This window comes from Panthera uncia, chromosome D4, assembly GCF_023721935.1.
Source record: "Panthera uncia isolate 11264 chromosome D4, Puncia_PCG_1.0, whole genome shotgun sequence".
Lineage (NCBI taxonomy): Eukaryota > Metazoa > Chordata > Mammalia > Carnivora > Felidae > Panthera > Panthera uncia.
Window position 1 is genome coordinate 21,754,300 of NC_064807.1, and position 20,069 is coordinate 21,774,368.

Sequence of the window (20,069 nt, forward strand, 5' to 3'; positions counted from 1 at the left end):
TTCTACCACTTAGCAATTAATTAGATTATGACTGATTATTATTTACTTTTCCTGTCACTTCATTCTACCCACAGAAGCTTACGCCATCCTCCCAAAGAGCATTTCTGTTTATTAATAGGCTCCTCTTTACTTTTGGCGAATGTTAGATTTCAATGAAACATGATGAATAAGATGTAATAACAGCATTAATGTCAGTGCAAAGGAAGAAAGGTAAAATAACTAAAAGATTATTTTTTGCTTCCTGTAAAAATTACCCCAGTATGGGTGGCTGATTTTTTGTCAGTTTTATTGAGACATTATTTATACAGTAAAATTCAGCAATTTAAAATATACAATTCAATGGGTTTTGACAACTCTATAACACCACCATAGTATGATACGGAACATTTCTTTGCTCTACCCACCCTATGCCACTTTGTAGGAAATACATCTGATTTCTATCACTATAGCTCTGCCCTTTTAAGAAGCTCATATAAATGGATTCATACAGCACATATTCCTTTATGTCTGGCCTCTTTCACTTGGCAAGAGCTGCATCCACATTGTATGCCTTAGTCTATTCCTTCTTATTAATGAGTAGCATCAATATTCGATTATACACAATTTGTTTATCCATTTGCCTGTTGATGGAGATTTGATGTATTCCCACTTTGAAACTATATGAATAAAGCTTCTACGAACATTTTTGTATTAGTTTCTGAAGGGATATACAATTTTATGTATTTTGGGCAAAATTCTAGGAATAGAACTGCTAGGTTATATAATAAGTGTATGTTGAACTTTATAAGAAGCTGCCATACTATTTTCAATACAAGTGTAACATTTCTCATTTCCACCAGCCATGTATGAGGTTGTTAACACCTCCCCACCACCACTTCTCATTGTCAGTCTTTTGGATTAAAACCATTCTGGTGGGTAGACGGAAGTATCTCATGGTGGTTTTTATTTGTATTTTCTTAATAATTCATGATGTTGAGCATCTTTTTATAAGCTTATTGGCTATCTCTGAAATGTCCACACAAAGTTTTACCCAATTATGTCTTCAGCGAGCTATCTTTTTATTACGGAGTTGTGTGTTATACCAAATACATATTCTGGATATATCATATATTTTGCAAATATTTTCTCTGAACCAAAGCCTTGACATAATGTTCCTGTAAGAATATGTTGAAGAGCAAAATTTTATGATTTTGATGAAGTTTAATTCACCCATTTTTCTTTTACCGTTCATACTTCTTAAGTTCAATTTACAACATCTTTGCCTAAAACACAAGGTCACAAATATTTTCTCTTATTTTTATTTTTTTAAGTTTATTTATTTATTCTTAGAGCGAGAACATGTGCAAGGGGGAGAGGGGCAGATATATATATAGAGAGAGAACAGAATCCCAAGCAGGCTCTGTGCTGTCAGCATGGAGCCAGATGCAGGGCTCGATCCCAAGAACTGCGAGATCATAACCTGAGCCGAAGTCAAGAGCCAGTCGCCCAACCGAGTCACCCAGGATGCTCCTACTCTTATTTTTTTTAAGGCTTTTATCTACTCACATCTACTATTTCAAGTGCCCTTCATTCTTCTATATGGATTCGTATTTCCATATAGTATCATTTTCTTTTATGTCTGAAGAACTTTTGTCAATGTCTTCTCCTGTGCATATCTGCTGGCAATGGATCCTCTCAGCTACTGTTAGTCTGAAGAAGTCTTTATTTTACTCAATTTTTCAAAGCTAGTTTTGCTGGATATAGAGTTCTTATCTACATGTTTTTCTTTCAGTATTTCAAAAATGCAGGCACCTGGGTGGCTTACTCGATTAAGCATTCAACTTGTGGTTTCAGCTAACATCATGATCTCGCCATTCGTGAATTCAAGCACCACATGGAGCCCTGCACTGACAGTGCAGAGCCTGCTTGGGATTCTCTCTCTCCCTCTTTCTCTTCCCCTCCCTCGCTCATGCTCTCTCTGTCTCTCTCTCTCAAAATAAATAAATACCCTTTAAGAAAATTTAAAAAATAAATAAATAAAGATGCTGTTCCATTGTCTTCTGGCATGCACAATTACTTAAAATCTGGTGTCATTTTTATGGTTGCTCATCTGTACTTACTATGCCTTGTCTCTCTGGCTGCTTTAAAAATTTTTTCTTCTTTATCATTGGTTTACATAAACTTAAGTGTGATGTGCCTTGGCATGGCTTGATTCATGTTTTGTCTGTTTAGCTCTCAGTGAGATTACTAGAATTGTGAGTATACAGTTTTCAAAAAAATTGGATAAATTTTGGCCATTATTTTTTCAAATGGTCTGTCACGTCTTCTCTCTCCACTCTTTCTGATAATCTTATCAAACATAAAATAAGGACCCTTTACATGGTACCATAACTTCCTAATGCCCTTGTTCTTCTCTCAGTCTCTTTTATCTCTCTTTGGTTGTTTCTTTTGTTATTTTCAAATTTACTACTCTTTCTCCTATAGTGTCCCTAATCTTTGTTAATCCCTTCAGTGTATATTTTGTTTTGGGTGTTCAATTTTTCAATCTCTGGAAATTTCATTTGTACCTTTTATACTCTTCCATTTCTCTCCTTATCCACATAAGGTTTTTCTCTATGCTTTAAATATATGGATTATATTTATGATAAATATGTTTAAGTTTTTAGCTATCAAATGTATCATTTCTGTCAATTCTGGGAAACCCCCCCCCAGAGTATTCATAATATTTTCTTGCTTCTTTGAATGTCTCATAATTTGTTACTGAATGATTGGCATTGTGTTTTATGTTGATTGATTGTGCTGGGAATAGCCTAAATACAACTAGATTTTGTTGTATTCATTTAAGTATTATTGGTATTTGTTCTGGGATTCTGTTAGGTACTGGGAATCATATTGATCATTTTTAAAGTTCCTTTAAGCTTTTTACATCAGCTTTTAGTCTATGGCTAATTTGGTCCCACCACTGAGAAAATACCCTTAGGACTCTACATGATAAACTGTAGCACAAGGTTTCCTTAATTCTGACTCCTTAGAATGAAAACTTATTTCCAGCCTGTGTGAGCTCTGGCTTTCTCCCCCAAACTTCTATCTAGTTTTTCCCCTAACCTTGGGCAGTTACTCCCCTGCATGCATAGATCAATACTTAGCCAGATACTCTAGGGAATCGCTTTGCAGAGCCTCTCTGCATCTCCTGTATAGCACCCTCAAATTATAGCTAACTTGCCTTCAACAATCTCCAAATTCTCCATCTTTAGCCAGCAAAGCTGTTAGGTTATGTTGAGCTTCTGTTCTCCAGCACTATGGACTAAAAGGTCTCACTAGATACTAAACTGGGGGAGTCATATGGCTCACTCCATTTGTTTTATTCTCCTCTGGTATCACTTCTCTATGTTGCTTATTTTCCAAAGTCCAGAAATTGCTTTTCACATAGTTTTCCTGTTTCCTAGTCATTTAAGGTAGGATGGTAAATACTATCCCTGGTATTCCTTCATGCCAGAAGCATCAGTCTTAATGTATATGTTTTAATGCAGGGAAAATTATGATAGCAAGTGTTGACCATACCTAATGGGAAAACCACATGTCTAAACTCAGGTATTTTTAACAGAAACTCAAGAGTAGCAACTCAAGATCCAGTTCCTACTGCTGAGTTTACAATTTGCTATAAACATACAGAACTATATACCTCAGGCCAAAGTTGTTGAGACATTGAAAGGAGGAAGGACTGAAATTTTCTCTAATTGCTCCTTTGTTTCCTTTTGCTAAGATTATGATCCCAAGCTAGTTGTAAAAATTTAGTTAAAATCAACATGTTATCCATAGTGTCACCTCTAATTTTTATTTACTATTTTCTTTTTTAAAAAAAGCATTCATAAATATCACCTATGTGTAAAGCAGTATGTTAGCTACTGGGAGAACACAAGGGGATAAATTACACTCAACTACAAGGAACTTATGGCATAATATCACTTTAACATAAAGCAGAATATAATAAGCCCTATGACAGAAATAGAGGAAACCAATATGAATATACAGAGAAACCAATTATTACTCTGACTTAGAGACTGAATAGCTAACTTTTACTCAGTGTTTCCTTGGCTAGGCATTTGAAGTGCCTCATATGTATTATCACATTTAATCTTCAAATATATTCTGTGAGATGGATGCTATTAATGTCTCCTTTTTTTCTCACAAGAAAATTGAGACCCAGAGAGGGTAACTTGCTCAAAATCACAAATAAAATAGATGGCAAACACAGAATTTGAACTCAGACAATAAAACCCCAGTGTCCAAGTTCTCAAACACTAATTTTAGTAGGAAAGAATCTATAAACACTGCCATTGAATTGAGCCTAGAAAGATGAGTTTGGTTTATATAAGGTAAAGTAAGGGAAAATATTTCAGGCTTAGGAAACAGCATGAGAAAAAGAAATTGATGTAGTAAATGTGTGTGATGGCATGACTAAAGTCCATGGAGTAGGAATATTGTGGGCATAATGTTGGAAAACTATCATGTTGACCCTCAAATACCACACAAAAGAAAATTAACTTTGGTATTAACATAAATTTGGCATTTCGTAATTATGCATTTTATCCAGGTATTAGTTTCTGTGGGGCCAATGTTTAATCCATCGTGTATATTGTTGCCACTGATACAGAGTGGCCTGACTGCAGGTAGGCTACATGTAGCATATCCCAAAATGGTGTGTTCTCCATAGTAGTGTTAGATAAGTGGCAGTCACCCCAAGACTTACTTAGTCTGAATATGCCACAAGGCTTCCCAGAGCCTTTTTTGTCTCACTGTGGACTGTTCCCCAGACTGTTCCCCAAATATATAAAGCCTACTACTTTATTCTCATAATAAATCCATTATCTTTCCCTATACTGTTTAATAGGTTTCAATCCACAAAAATAAGAGTGTTATGCATTTGTGCACAGCACACTGTGGCGTGCTGAGAATGCAGCTGCCACATTTTGTCTATTATAACCATAGGTCTTTCTACGCATGTGGTCATCAAGGTTTATAGTTACACCATGATTAATCTCCTAGCAGTTGTATATGACGTGATCTGATGATCTGGCTAGTAGTAGTTCCTGGAAATTTCCTCCCAAATGATATTCTTTGTAACTGGAAAATGGGAGTCCAAAGGTACTGGCACATTACTAGAATTCCTCTCAGCCATCAAAAATTGGTCATTTCAGCATCATACTGTAAGACCAGAATGTTTCCCAGGGCAATGTCACTCAGGTTTTCAGGCTTCCATTCCATCTCATCAAATTTCAAAAGCAAAGGTAATCTTGGCAACAATACAGATTCAGCATTTTGAGTATCTGGTACAGTTATGCTAAGAGACCATATCATTCTCTTGCCTTCCTTATTAGACTGTATCTTTGAAAATGACCAAGGCACTATGGACATTTGAGGTTTGAAGGTGATCTTACATCATCTGGACATGCAGGCAGTATCAATCAAAGTCAGCAACTGTCTCTCAAACAACATGTATCTTACAAAAATGTCTGTAAACCTTCTGATCCAAATCCCAGTGTCCCTACTGGGAAGCACTCATGGGCTTTGCCAAAGGCTCAATCTGTGTTAAGTGGGACTTGCAGATACTTCAAAACGACTTCTGAGTCTGGATCATAAAAACTCAAAGGCATTGATTAAGCTACTGGTTTTTGCAACTCAGACATAGCCTGATGCTGTCCAGACCCCCAAATACAATCTTTATTCAGGCAGTTTTATGACAAGGAGCTAGCAATATTCTCAACTGTGGAATATGCTTGTATAACCACCTGTGATTATTCAATAGTAAGCAGGGGGATCTGCGTCTACCTGAACTTGCTCCTCTATTCTGCAGCATTCAAAACAAAGGGGACTGCTCCTAGCTTAGTCCGTCTCACAATTCATCTTTTTAAAGTTCTGCAGAAAACTGTCATATTGATCCATGAAATGAGACAACTCTTTCACACTATGTTCCCTGGTTTCAATAGTTTGTTAGTTTCTCCAAATTGCCTAACTTCAAGACTATCTACTTGCTTGGTGACCAAAGGCATAGAGAAGTTATCTGTTGTGGCAGTACATTTTTCTCCCTTGCTAGTGGCCCTGAGGCCACTGGCCATAGCTTAGACCATCCAAAATCTAATCTTAGCACAGTGCTATAATCCTCCCTAATATACTCCCTTAATTTCATCTTGGTTATAAAATCATCATCATCATCAAGATGAAAAATAATCAAGGGACTGAATGCTTATCTTGTTTCTCATTAGTTTGCATTTTCTTAAGGATACAGTGAGCCAACTGCTCAGTAGTTGGGTTGATCACTTCTAAATTTCAATGGCAACTTTTGCCTCCAGTACTTGATTGCAGTGCAGCAATACTATGGGTGACTTGGTAGCCATCTAACCATCAAGAGCTTGTCATTTTTCTTTTTCGCAAACAATGCTTTTTCTATGTTTTGGTGAGTCAGAGATATTCTAGCAAATCCCACTTCAGATGCCAATTGTGTTCCAAGTCCTCCAGACCACCTCTGCCTCAATGATTTGCTGAGTCACAGAGTCACAGACTCAGAAATTTTGTCATATTCATGCTCTGCAGTGAGTAATTCCAGTGAAAGTATCTTGTGTTGACAATGGAGCTAACACAGACACAACTTAGACTCCTAGTAATGATGTGTGACGACACATGTACAGTGTCCCAATCAGGGAAACTCACCTGAACCTTGGTGTCTGGGGTTTTTATTGGGGGTCATTCATGTTGGCAAGCAGTGTCTGCATAACTGATCTCAACTATCCAAATTCTAGCCTCCCAGAACAAAAACAGGCATTCACCACAAATCATATTGTTAACATAAACTACTAGATCAAACTGGTATCATGTGGCTCAAGGCCTCCCTCAGGCATACCAAAACATTCTTATCAGGCAGATTATTACAAGGTCTCAGAGTTTATCTCCCAGAAACCAGCCAAAGGTCAGTCTTGAAGATAGGCCTTCCTTGGGAATGTGTAGGGATTGAGTAGCCTAGGCCTGCTGAGTTAACCCTTTCCTCCACACATCTTAGTCAAACTGCTGAAAACTGAAGGTAAAGAAGAAAATCCTGAAAGCAATCAGAAAAATGACACACACTATATAGGTGACAAGGATATGGATTACCTGTCTTCTCATCAGATACAATAGAAATCAGACCACAATGGAATCGCATCTTTAAAATGCTGAAAGATAGTAAAAAACTGTCAACCCAAAGCTCTATATCTGATGAAATCTTCTTTCAGAAAGGATGGTGAATAAAGGCATTTTGGGGGAAATGATAAATCTGATCAAATTTGCCACAATTTCAAAAAGAGAACTTCAGGCTGAAGGAAAATTATATAAGGTGGACACTTGAATATACAGAAAGGAAAGAAAGGCATTAAAAATAGCAAATACGAGGGCTACTAGAAAAGACATGTTTCTTTTGAGTAAATAACCAATGAGGAAGTCCTGTCACAGCCAGACAACTAATACTAAAGATTCACTAATAGCAGCATTATTCCTCCCAGAAGACATTCACAAAGAATTAAAAGCAGAATTTCCAAGGAACTGATACACAGAGTAAGTTTTGAAATGTGGGCAATTATAACTAAAAGGGATGAACAACTAGTTTACCAACACCTGCACAGTACAACTTTCAATACTGGATTGAGCAGTAACTTGTGGGTAAGCCTTCAGGCAAATAAGTCAGCCTGACACCTGATATATGGAAACAGGGCATCTCTATTCACATTGAGTGTTTAGCAGACTGTATGGCAAAGGCAAAATATTGATGAGGGAGCAAGGCAAGCTGCTATGATGCAAACAGCAGCCCCCCTCACCCTTCCAGGTGAGATATGTGTGACATTCCTCAGGCACTCCTGGCTGCCCAAGAACAAAGGAAAGGACAGAAAACAAACGGTTAAACTGATAGAGGCTCCATCAGTTTATAAATATCTTAGTAACATTACAAGAAAAGGGCAATCTTATCACTAGTCCAATCTCCAGGAATTCCCTACTATCTTCATGATAATGCTTTGCTAGAGGGAAAAACAACCTTAGCTTGACAATAGCTAGGCCTCCAGTAATCTGTAAACCCTCTTTAGCATATGGAAATCCTTTTAAGAAACTTCCTCTTAACCTCACCTCCCCCAACTCCACAGTATACAAGCAGTCACTGTTCACAACCCCAGTGCAGCTCTTTCTACCCATGGGTCCTGTTCCAGTGCTTTAATAAAATAACGTTTTTGCACCAAAGATGCTTCAAGAATTAATTTTTGGCCACTGGCTCCAAACCCCACCATCATTCCAAAACCCCATCATTAGACAGGTTGTACACACTGTGATTACTAATAAATTCTTCTAAAAGGTAACTAAAGAGATTTTAATTAATGACAAACCAAATTTGAGCACAAAAAGCAGTTCTAGTCTAGATCATCCTGAATACAACCAATACTACAGTAATGGAAATCATATACTCTCATAAAACACATACTCTAAAGTCCAAAGTCTTTAAAATTTTGAAAGAATTCTTCACACCTTTTTTCAGAGAAAGGGCCTTACTTTTATTTTACATAAAATTCTAACCTTGCCCACAGCAGAATAAATGCAATAAATCAGAAGTTAGATGATACTTACTGAGGAAAAATAGTTGTTTAGAGGCTGAGTAAAGAAGTGGTCAGAAAAATAATTGTAAAATATTCTAATTTAAGAATCCAAACAAAAATAATAAGACTATTTTCCGTGGGAATAGAATATTTTATGCTTAAAGAAAATGCTGAAATGTCAAAAAATGAGGAAAACTTGTGGTTTAATATTTCAGTTCCCGAAATCAAAATCAAGTGTAATGCACTTGAGAAAATAAATACTTTACATGTAAAAAATACTGTATTTAAATGTACAAGCTTCAGTTACTTAGAGAATGTACTCATGTGCATTTCCCCCAAAGCCAGATGATCCTGTGCTACTTTAATTACACATATGACCATCTGGCTCACATATGACACATGTAAGTATTCCTATAGTACATATACTCGGAAAAATTCATTGACTCTCAAACCATGGTAAAGAAACTTATTCTTAAGTTGCAAATACCAATTATTTTCCAGCTCATTAAAAAAAAAATTTCCCCCTTCAGAAAAGTATGTCAAACATATCTTTGCATCATATATCCCAGAAAATATGGCAAACGTCCTGCAATTAAAGAGGGATAAGATATTGAATTTTTTTTTTTAAATTTTTTTTTTTTTTAACGTTTATTTATTTTTGGGACAGAGAGAGACAGAGCATGAATGGGGGAGGGGCGGAGAGAGAGGGAGACACAGAATCGGAAGCAGGCTCCAGGCTCCGAGCCATCAGCCCAGAGCCTGACGCGGGGCTTGAACTCACGGACAGTGAGATCGTGACCTGAGCCGAAGTCGGATGCTTAACCGACTGAGCCACCCAGGCGCCCCAAGATATTGAATTTTTAAAGAAACTGATCATTTTTAACACTAAGAAGCCTAATGATCATTTCTTTTTTCATGGCAAAAGAAAAATATATCAGGCAACTCCAACCGATAGAAAAATATTAATAATTGATAGGTTACAAATCTGTTAGTAGCTCTTTTATTTGATATATGAGGGTACACACGGAAGTTTATTATTTAAAGATCACTAATTGCCTACAACTAGGCCCAGAAATAAACATTTGCATATACAGTCAAATGATTTTTGACAAGGGTGTCAAAACCATTCAGTGGGAGAAAAGACAGTTTTTTTAACAAACGGTGCTAGAAAAACTGCATATCCACATGCAAAAGAATGAGGTTAGCCCTTACCTAGCACCACATACAAAAATTAATTCAAAATAGACCAAAGACCTAAACATAACAGCTAAAACCATAGAACTCTTAGAAGAAAAATAAGGCAAAAATATCAGAACACTGGATTTAGCAATGATTTCCTGGATATGATGGAAAAGGCACAGGCAACAAAAGAAAAAAATAGACAAATTGGATTTCATGAAAATTTCAATATTGTGTGCAAAGGACACTATCAACAAGGTGAACAAGTAACCCATGGAATGAGAGAAACTATTTACAAGTCATATATCTGATAAGGGGTTAATAACTAGAATGTATAGGAGAACTCCTAAAAATCACCAAGGAAAAAAACAAACAACCCAATTCAAAAATGGGCAAAGGACTTAAATAGATATTTCTCTGGAGAAGACATATAAAAATGGCTAATAAGCACATAAAGAAGATGCTCATGGTACCTGGGTGGCTCAGTTGGTTAAGCATTCGATTTTCACTCAGATCACAATCTCAAAAATGTGAGTTAGAGCCCCACGTCGAGCTCTGTGCTGACAGCTCAGAGCCTGGAGCCTGCTTTGGATTCTGTGTCTCCCTGTCTCTCTGCCACTCCCCTACTCATACTCTGTCTCTCTCTCTCTCTCAAAAGTAAATAAACATTAAAACAAAAATTTGAAAAAAAGAAAGATGCTCAAACCACTGTTAGGAGAATCAAATCAAAACCACAGTGAGATTCTGCCTCACAACTACTTAAAAATCAATCATCAATCAATAACAAGTGTTGGCAAGGATGTAGAGAAAATGGAGCCCTTGGACACTGTTGGTGAGAGTGTAAAATGATGCAGCTGCTAATGGAAACCACTATGATGGATTCTCAAATATTAAACACAAGACCTGGCTATTCTACTTCTTTCATATACCCAAATGCCTCGAAAGCAGGGTCTCGAAGAGATATTTTTACACCCATATTCACAGCAGCATTATTCACAATAGCTAAAATGTGGAGGCAACCGAGGTGTCCACTGAAAGATGAGTAGATAAGCAGAATGTGATATATCCTTACAGTGGAATATTATTCAGCCTCAAAAGGAAGAATATTCTGACATCTGCTACAACGTGGAAGAAGAACTCTTAGGACCTTACGCTAATTGAAATAAACTATCCCAAAAAGAAGAATAACATGATTCCACTTATACGAGGTACCTAGATTAGTCAGATTATGGAGAGAAAAAGTAAAATGGTGGTTCACAGGACCTGGGGATAGGGGGGAATGGGGAGTTATTGTTTACGGGCACAGTTTTAGTTTTGCATGATGAGAAAAGTTGTGTAGATGCATGATGGTGGTGACTGCACACCAATAAAAGTGTACTTAATACCACTGCACTTGAAAATGATTATAATGGTAAATATTAATTTTTAAATTTTTATTATTTTTTTAAAAGTTTACCTAGTTTTGAGAGAGACAGAGCACGAGCAGGGGAGGGACTGAGAGAGAAAGAGAGAGATACAGAATCCCAAGCAGGCGCCAGGCTCTGAGCTCTCAGCACAGAGTCCAGTGCAGGGCTCTAACTCATGAACTGTGACATCATGACCTGTGCTGAAGTCAGAGGCCTAACCGACTGAGACACCCAGGTGTCTATAGTCCCTGTGCAATGGTAAAATTTACTTTATGTGTGGGTAACAACCCCCAAAAATGGAACAAGATGCAAATCTTACTGTCCAAAAATATTTGTAACCCAAATTCAGCCAGAGAGCTGCAAATTTACCATCTTAAGTAATTCTTTACTTGTAATTGGTCTCCAGATGCTCTTTTCCCCCACTCTCAGTTCTTCCAAACTTTTTCTCTCTCACCTCTCTACCTTTTGCACAAGGTTCTCCTGGTTGTGTGACAGGAAGTGGTTTCTTCATGTAATGAAAAATGTTCTCAGGAATTCAGTCGTCCTTTGTGTAACACAGACAAACTCAACACTGGCTTCTCAGGGAGGTGAGGGTTTATGTGTAGGTCCCCAGAACACCCCTTGAAGGCCTGGCAATACAAGAAAAGTCTGTCTCAGTCCATCTGTCAGACATAAATCGTGCACAAGATAGACTGCAAGGTAAGCTGAAGTATTTATTACTTCACAGGCAAAGTGTGTAGGAAGCCAAAGAAAATCAAGTCACATCTCAGTCTTGTTCTTCAGAGTTTCTGGGCTCCATGTCTATTTCTTGTTGAGCAAAAATGTTAATGCAGAGACATATCTGCACAGTACAGATAAGATGTGACAAAGTAAAAGTTTCAAGTTTAATTCATATTCTTTCTGATGAATTTAGAGATTTCCTTTCTTTAAGATCTGGCTTGAAAATAGCCTGGGTGTTGAACTTTGTGATGCATTTCTCAACACACTTTGCATTCTGGACCTCCACAGGCAAGCACAGAGAAGTTATTCAACAGAGTAGATTAATGGAAACCAGGAAAAGTTGGGGAGGAAAAAGAAAATGCAAACAAGTTTATAAAGCTTTACAGTACTTTGAATTTATGCCCATTTCTGACCACAAGATAAAATTATTATAGGGCAATATGTCCTTTGTCCTCTTTGAAAGTACATCATACTAAACTGAACGGCAATTCACAGACTAAGAAACACAGTAATCAATAAACTCGAAAAATGGTGTGACTTTTATCTGTGATAAGAAATACATACACAAAAATAATGTATCACATTCCACCTTTCAAATTTGTTTAATGATAATCATCGATTCTGGCAAGAATACAGAAAAAAAAAAAACAAACAAACAGATATTATCACACATTACCAGGAAGAGGGCAATTTATACTTCTGATTGTAGAGCAATTTGTAGTAGATAAGAAGACCCTTAGAAATGCTCTATTCATTGACCCAGTAGATCTTCTTCTAGAAATTTAACTTATGAGATTAATCTGTGAGATTCCTAAAAATTGATTTAAATAAAAGGAAAAAAATGACAGCATATAGGGAATTTGGATAACAAAATATAGATAGACTTCTATATGATGGGAGGATAGAAAAAAAAATCAAATGCATCAATATCTTTCAGTTGTGCATAGTTAATTGATTTGGAATGGGGGCATTGTTTGAGGAAAAAATATACCTAAATTGAAATTAAATGAAAACATATCATAACCAATTCTTATATTGGTGGTCATTAGGTAAAAATAAACAAAAACCAAAGAAACCCCCAAAATATCCATCAGTTGCTTAGGCTGTTATAAAATCATGATTTGGAAATGAAGTTTGCTTTAGCATTGATATGAGCTGAATTGTGTCCCCCAAATTAATACATTGAAGCCCTAACTCCTAGTCTCACAATGTGACTGTATTTGGAGACAGGGCCTTTAAAGAGGTAATTAAGCTAAAAGGCTATCAAAAGGAAAGCCCTAACACAATCTGACTGGTGTCCTTATAAGATTAAGACACACAGAGAGACGCTAAGGATGCGAACGTACAGAGGAAAGCCCAGGTGAAGATACAGCAAGAAGGTGGCCATCTGCAAGCCAAGGAAAGAGGCCTCAGGAGAAACTAAACCTGCTGACACGTTGGTCTTGGACTTTTAGCCTCCAGAACCTTGAGAAAATAAATTTCTGTGTTTAAGCCACCCAGTCTGTAATATTTTGTTACGGCAGCCCCAGCAAGTTAATACTAGAATGAATCAGACTTCTCCATAGCTCAGGGAAGTTTGAATCATTGAAAATATGTAAGCATAACTTTTAAAGTTGAAAAATATTTTAAAATAATTATTGCCAATCTATCTACAGTGAAGGACCATTTTTTTTTAATGTCAAATCCACTGTAGACCAATACTTTGTAAAACATAAAATCACATGCTTCGATGTTACTACCACAATGTCAAAATGCTATAAAAGTTCCTAAACATTCTCAAAATCTGTACTAATTTTTCCAGGCTGGTAACAAATAGAACACAGATCTACTGTTTCATGGGCCACATTTTGAGTAAAGTCATCTTAAAGTTCATCTTGTCCAACCCCTTCAATTTATATCTAAGAAAACTGATGTCTTGACAAGTTCAACAACCTTCATAGTATCAGGAAGCTTGTTAGATTCCCTAGAGGAATCATGTTTCATTCAAGCTTATATAAGTCTCCAAAATCCTCAATCCATTTCCTTTCTAGCTTTGCTAATATAGGCCTGATTTCTCCCAGTTTTTCCTCTGAGAGATGTACGTCCACTCCTGACATCATTAATGCTTAAGACAACTGAGTCATTTAATTATCTTGTTCAGAAATTCTACCCCTTCTCTCAATAAATTACTTTTGCCACCTGTGAGAGACTCTTGCCTTCTCTACAGACATCTTGTTTTCATGTTCTTGAAACACACCTTATTATCAATCCTCTTGTGCAATCTTCCCTTCATTTTCCACCTTTGATTTGCCTGAGCTTTTGTACACTCTCTAAATTTATTCTGTAATCTCTTCCAGCCTCTTCTATCCCGAATGTTTTATACCTTGCATATGCCTCTTGCTCACCCTTGATTACTCTCAGCTCTGCTCCTTCATTTACATGGTCTCTATAAAGCCTCTATTGTGTTTATCATTCAATGGTTTGCATAGCCCCTGGGCATATATTAATTTTTGCTCAAATGCTTGCCATTTCCCTCTGCATCCTTTACTTCCATCAACATGTTTTATTTGTTCTCAATCATCACAGCATGTATTACTCAAAAGATTGATTTAAAGTTTTAAAAATATCCTTGATGGGGTGCCTGGGTGGCTCAGTCACTTAAGCATCCGACTTTGGCTCAGGGCACGATCTCATGGTTCATGGGTTCGAGCCCCACATCAGGCTCGGTGCCGACAGATCAGAGCCTGGACCCTGCTTCATGGATTCTGTGTCTCCCTCTCTCTGCCCCTCTCTCAAAAATAAATAAAACTTTAAATTTACTTTAAAAAAATCGTTGATAACTGTTTATTCAAAACCCTAAAATTATCTCCATTTCTTGTTAGTGACTAATGATGGTACTTATCACCCTTTTCTCAGCAGTTTTGCAGCTGACCAATTATATGATGTTGGGCAAGTCATTTAAATTCTATAGGCCTCTTTCCTTATCTGTTATATCAAATAGTTGAACTAAATATTTTACAAGTTCTATCTGACATTAACATTCTAAGTTCTCAATGTTTACTATGTCATCTATCCCTGAAAAAGATAGTTTAATCAATCTATAACTTTTGGAATATTCTATTGTTTCTCCAGCCATCTGATCCTACCCATCTCTCAAAGTCAACATCGGATCTAATAGCTCCATTAAGTCATCCCTAATTATTCCAGTTTATATTATATTATATTATTATTGTTGTTGTTGTTGTATTATATTAGAATCCCTCATGTCTTATATTGATTATTTAGCCTTAAAATAGCAATTGAAAAACATATCTAAGTTTACTGTCCCCTCAATGAAGAGTTTTTGATGGCAGTCACTATGAAGTGTTAACACATATATATGTTACATATATATGTGTGTGTGTGTATATACATATATACATATACATATATACACACACACATATATATATAGTTAAGCCATTTGAAATTGCCCTTTTTTTGTAAGTAAAAAAATGACTGAATATCAATAACTTTATGTTTTTAATCTAATATATAAAATTTGATAATTAAAACTCTATTGAGAACCTACAACTTGATACTGTGCTGACTGATGTTATATACAGTGTTTCATTTAATAGTGAAAACAGCCTATGAGCTAAAGATTATTGTTTCCATTTTACAAAGAAGGCAAATTGAAAGGTATAAATGATTTTCCAAGATCATACAGTTGAAAATAGTTAGAACAAGGATTTACAGTCAGTCTGCCTGACTCTAGAGTTCTTCTTTCTCAAATTTCCTGGAACATAGCACAGAACAGGTAAATACTGATTTCCAACTTTGAAATAATAATTGTAAAAATAAACAAACAAAAAACTCAAAGCAGAAAAAGAAACCTTTGAATGTAAGTTAGTGATTTGCAATAGAGAGCAAACATTTACAAGTTAAGTTAGTGATTCGCAATACACAGCAAACATTTAGTTGGTGATTTGGTTCCTATTCTGACTTTCTAAAAATATGACTAAGATTTTAACTAAGTTAGCCAGTAAGCACTTTCCTATTGCTAAAGACCTTGAGAGAAACCTAATTGAGTAACTCTCCTTCCAAATGGTTGGAAAGTTCAGTAAACCTAATTCAGTAACTCTCCTTCCAAATGTATCTACAATACAGTATGTAGTTATTTAAAAAATAAACTGGTAGCTCCACATGCACCAACACAAAAGGATATAGATGATACACTGATGAATGAAGTAGGAATTTTGTTGAAGAACAAAATTATAATACAATTACATATAGAGGTTTAGAAAAGCTGTAACTGTGCCTTTGTGGTAATGTGAGAATAGACCCATCTAATTACATATTTGTGTGTACAAAAAATATTTGGAAGGATAAAGTGTTAAGTAAAAATGGTGCCTGTCTCTTTTAATATTAGAGTAGAAATATCAAGTAAAAGACAAAGAAGTTTTCTACTTTTACATTTTATTCTTCTAGATTGTTTGCATTTTTTTTAAACAATTGTGTTCTTCTAACAGGAAAAAAGAGGAACATTCATTCAATCATCCATTTTAATGATAAACTACTTTCCTTATTGGGAACATAGCTATGCGGTTCATGTAAGTTTGTGTTGCAAAAAGTGCATGTTCTAACACTGACTGTAACATACAAGACTACACTTGACTATGTCTCTTTATTTCATGTGTCATATTTCTCATTCCTATTGTGATCACTGTCGTTCCCCACTGAACAACCAACAGTAACTCTGCAATGCTCCATGTGACTTACAAAGGGCAGCTTACAAGGCACCAATAGGAAACCCTACCTAGCATTCACCTGTCGGCAAGATTACTTTTACTACAATAGTAGGCACTGATCCATCCTAGGGTTGTAAAGGATAATTCCTCATAACTACATTCTCTTATATCTTCTAATAATTTTTTTTAAGTTTTATAATCTTATATTTATGGTATCAACCATTTTGTGGCCTTAATGATAGGTTGTTCTAAAAAGATAAGTAGGATCAGTAACAATTCCCATGAAAACTGTCTCCCACACTGTCTAAAAATGTGAAGTCTCCTACTAAGTAAATGAAATTTCACTGATTAGAGCTGCTGATAAGGGACTTCGTATAAAATGAATAGGACTTTGAGAACCTGTGAACTCTTAGATATGTGTGTGCAATAACCTTATTCATATTTAAATATTCTCGAAAGATTGAGATGGACCAGAGTTGGTTAGGTAGAGATCCTAGAAATAGGTGAGAGATACAGGCATGTAACTGAGGAAGTGCTTCTTGGGAAGGCCCTACAAAGGACTGAGCAAAGCAGAATAAACACAAAAGGATGTGCTTTTCAGATTGTCTACTCACGGCCTGATCCACCACTGTCCCAACTTCAGGCAAGGAGGCCAGGCTTTGTACCCATTATCAGTCAGTCATCAGCATCAGGTGAAGAGGATGTAAATCCCAGAATCCTCTGGGCTACAGAGCAGGCAGTTCCCCAGAGAAGGTTGGAGGGTATTAACCATTACTTTGGCCACTCGAAGCAGCAGGGAGTATGTGCATACTGACTGAAAATGGGATCTGGATCCTGTGCCTACAACATCTACCAGAGCTTTAATGAAGAAAAGGGAGGAACAAAATAGGGGTAATTATGGATTGGGGCACTAAAGAAGGCAAAAGGCAGAGACTAGACTAGGTTTTCTTCTTCTCATTAAGAGGTCACCGAAGGGTAAGGCAAAGGAGGTCAGGAAGAGTCAAAAGAGTTAAAGTAGAGTTTAGAGAGTTCTAAATAGAGACTGTTACTCATTTCTTAGTTAATTAAAAAATGTAAATATAGAACTTTGTTCTGCCACTGACTGGATTAGTTTTTTCCTTTTAGAACTTAAAGCACTGAAGATTATTACACACGTTCTGCCATCTATTTTGCAAACATCACCTTGAAAAACAACCTAAAGGAGCATCTGTGTAGTTAGGATTCACTAGACACCCCATGTCCTTATCTCCAGGACTCTACCAGAGAGCAGGGAACAGGCCCACGATTTACGGTCTTCACACTCGCGGCTGTGCAAAGACCCTCCTTGATTAATGTGACATCATAAAGCACCACCTGGAAAGAACACCTCAGCCCACTAAAACCTGAAAAATATCTTTTCCAGAAATATACTCACTCCTTTCAGACTCTGTGCTTTTCAGAACGATGTCAACTTATAACAGCTTCTTGACATTAATTACCATGCCATCCCGTAAGTTTAACTCTCTGTGAAGCCGCCTGAAGCTGTCAGGGAGGGTCACATATTTAATATCCACTTACCTTGACACCAAAGTAATGCTCACTTTCAGCTCCTCATTCCTTTTCAAACATTAGAAGGCAAGTGACCCACCATCCAATTCACAAATCTTGATTAATTCCTTCCACTTAGCATGTCCCAATTTCTGCCAAGGTATGTGGTCTGCAGATTGACAGCCTCATTAAGAGCTTATTCAAGTGCTTGATTATACAGCTTTGGAAGTTCCTTGAGACCTGAGTCTGAGGAGTAGAATCTCCCTCCCACTGCCCACTGCAGCACAATACTCTGTATTATACCCACAGGCAAAGAGATTTAAGGACAGTCAGTCCCTGTACTTAAGTTCTAGAAGCAGCAGTTTCTGCTCTTAAGCTTTCTCTTCAGTAGTACCTGGGTGTCTGCCCAGTGTTTCCTCTCCACCAGGGCTGGGTAGAGAGGAGAATTCCAAGGACAGGCTCATGAAAGGACTGTGCGCTCAGAATCCTTACCTAGAACCAACTCCGAAGCATGCACACATTAATCAAGCCAAAGATCAAACACAGAGTTACAACTCAACTGGTTATAAACTTTAAAATAGGGTAAATGAGGAAAGAGATCTATAAGAGAAGCACTATATTCCTATTTACAAAACATATCTTGGGGGCATGTGGGTGGCTCAGTTTGTTAAACATCCGACTCTTGGTTTTGGCTCAGGTCGGGCTCTGTGCTGAGCGTGGAGCCTACTGGGAATTCTCTCTCCCTCTCTCTCTACCCTCCCCTGATCACATGCTCATGCACACACTCTCTCTCTTTCTCTCAAAATAAATAAACAAATATATTTTTTAAAAAGTATTTTGGGGTGCCTGGGGGGCTCAGTTGGTTAAGCATCTGACTTCAGCTTCCTCTTTAGTAGGGGCCAGAAAATGACAGCAATAATTTAACACTGCTAAAATTAAGTTTCAGCCCCCCCTCCTTAGTAGTTTGGATCCCCCTGTGTTTCTTTTGGGTCAGTTATTTGGAAACTGGTAGTGTTTTTCCAGTGACACTATGTCAGTATGTTAGCAAAGGTCTTAAAACAACTTGCTATCAGCAACTTAACCATATCATTGTAAATGCCATCAAGCTTTGGAGGTAGAAACTTCATAACCAGCAACAGATTATTACCCACATTTACATATTTAAAGAACAAACAAAAGTTGAGATATAAAGAAGTAATTTTACCAAACTCATACAGTTTAAAAAAAAAAAAAAAAAGACTAAGCCAGCATTGAAATGGTCTGTCTGATCACATAGAACTCATAACCACCATTCTCTACTCTCTCTTGGAATCACTGCTAATGGAACTATCCTACCAACAGGACTAGAGTTTCCACCACATACAATGATGTTCAATGAGAAATTAATTCCATTTATAAATCTAAATGCCCAAATCACCTTTTCTCTGACACCATCCCTGGAGTGAGAACAAAACCTGTCTTCCAAATTCCTCATAGCTCAATGCATCCCAGTTCTGCTTAGTAGCTACCTCTTTGAGGAAGCTTTCCCTAACCCCCTGCTCAGCAGACTGGGTTACAGGGTTCACTTTTGTGCTCCACAGCTCTCTTGATTGACCTCAGTGGCCACACTCACCTCACTGTTTTATAATCATCTCTCCCCTTTTTCGTCTCTTCCATTGGACCATGTGCTTCCTGATGGCAGGGGTTATGTGCTGACCAGCTCTTGATCCCCAAGGGCTGGTGCTAGTAATGTACCACCTGAAATTGACTGATGTGAGCAGGGGTGGAGGTTCTAGGGAGATTGAGGAAATAGGTAATCTAGATACTAGAATATCCTGGAGACAATTTCCCCTAGGAATCCTGGTTGATCTTAGACAGGCAGACCCTTCCTTTTCTGCTCAACCTCGAAGATCAGTCAACATCATTCCTATCAGTATCCCTACCCTATCAGGGTTTTTCTG

General features: G+C 37.1%; 1 long non-coding RNA gene across 8 annotated transcripts in view; it reads right to left on the minus strand.

Moving 5' to 3' along the window:
- The window catches only part of LOC125934619 (uncharacterized), a 135,797-nt gene that overhangs the window by 102,155 nt on the left and 13,573 nt on the right, over window positions 1–20,069 (minus strand). For 6 of the 8 annotated variants that reach the window (XR_007461522.1, XR_007461513.1, XR_007461478.1 and 3 more), the window contains one exon: window positions 11,628–11,802. The exons of the other annotated variants lie outside the window; for them this stretch is intronic. This is a non-coding gene — a long non-coding RNA (uncharacterized LOC125934619). The remainder of the gene's footprint in view (window positions 1–11,627; window positions 11,803–20,069) is intronic. 8 annotated transcript variants of the gene reach the window in all.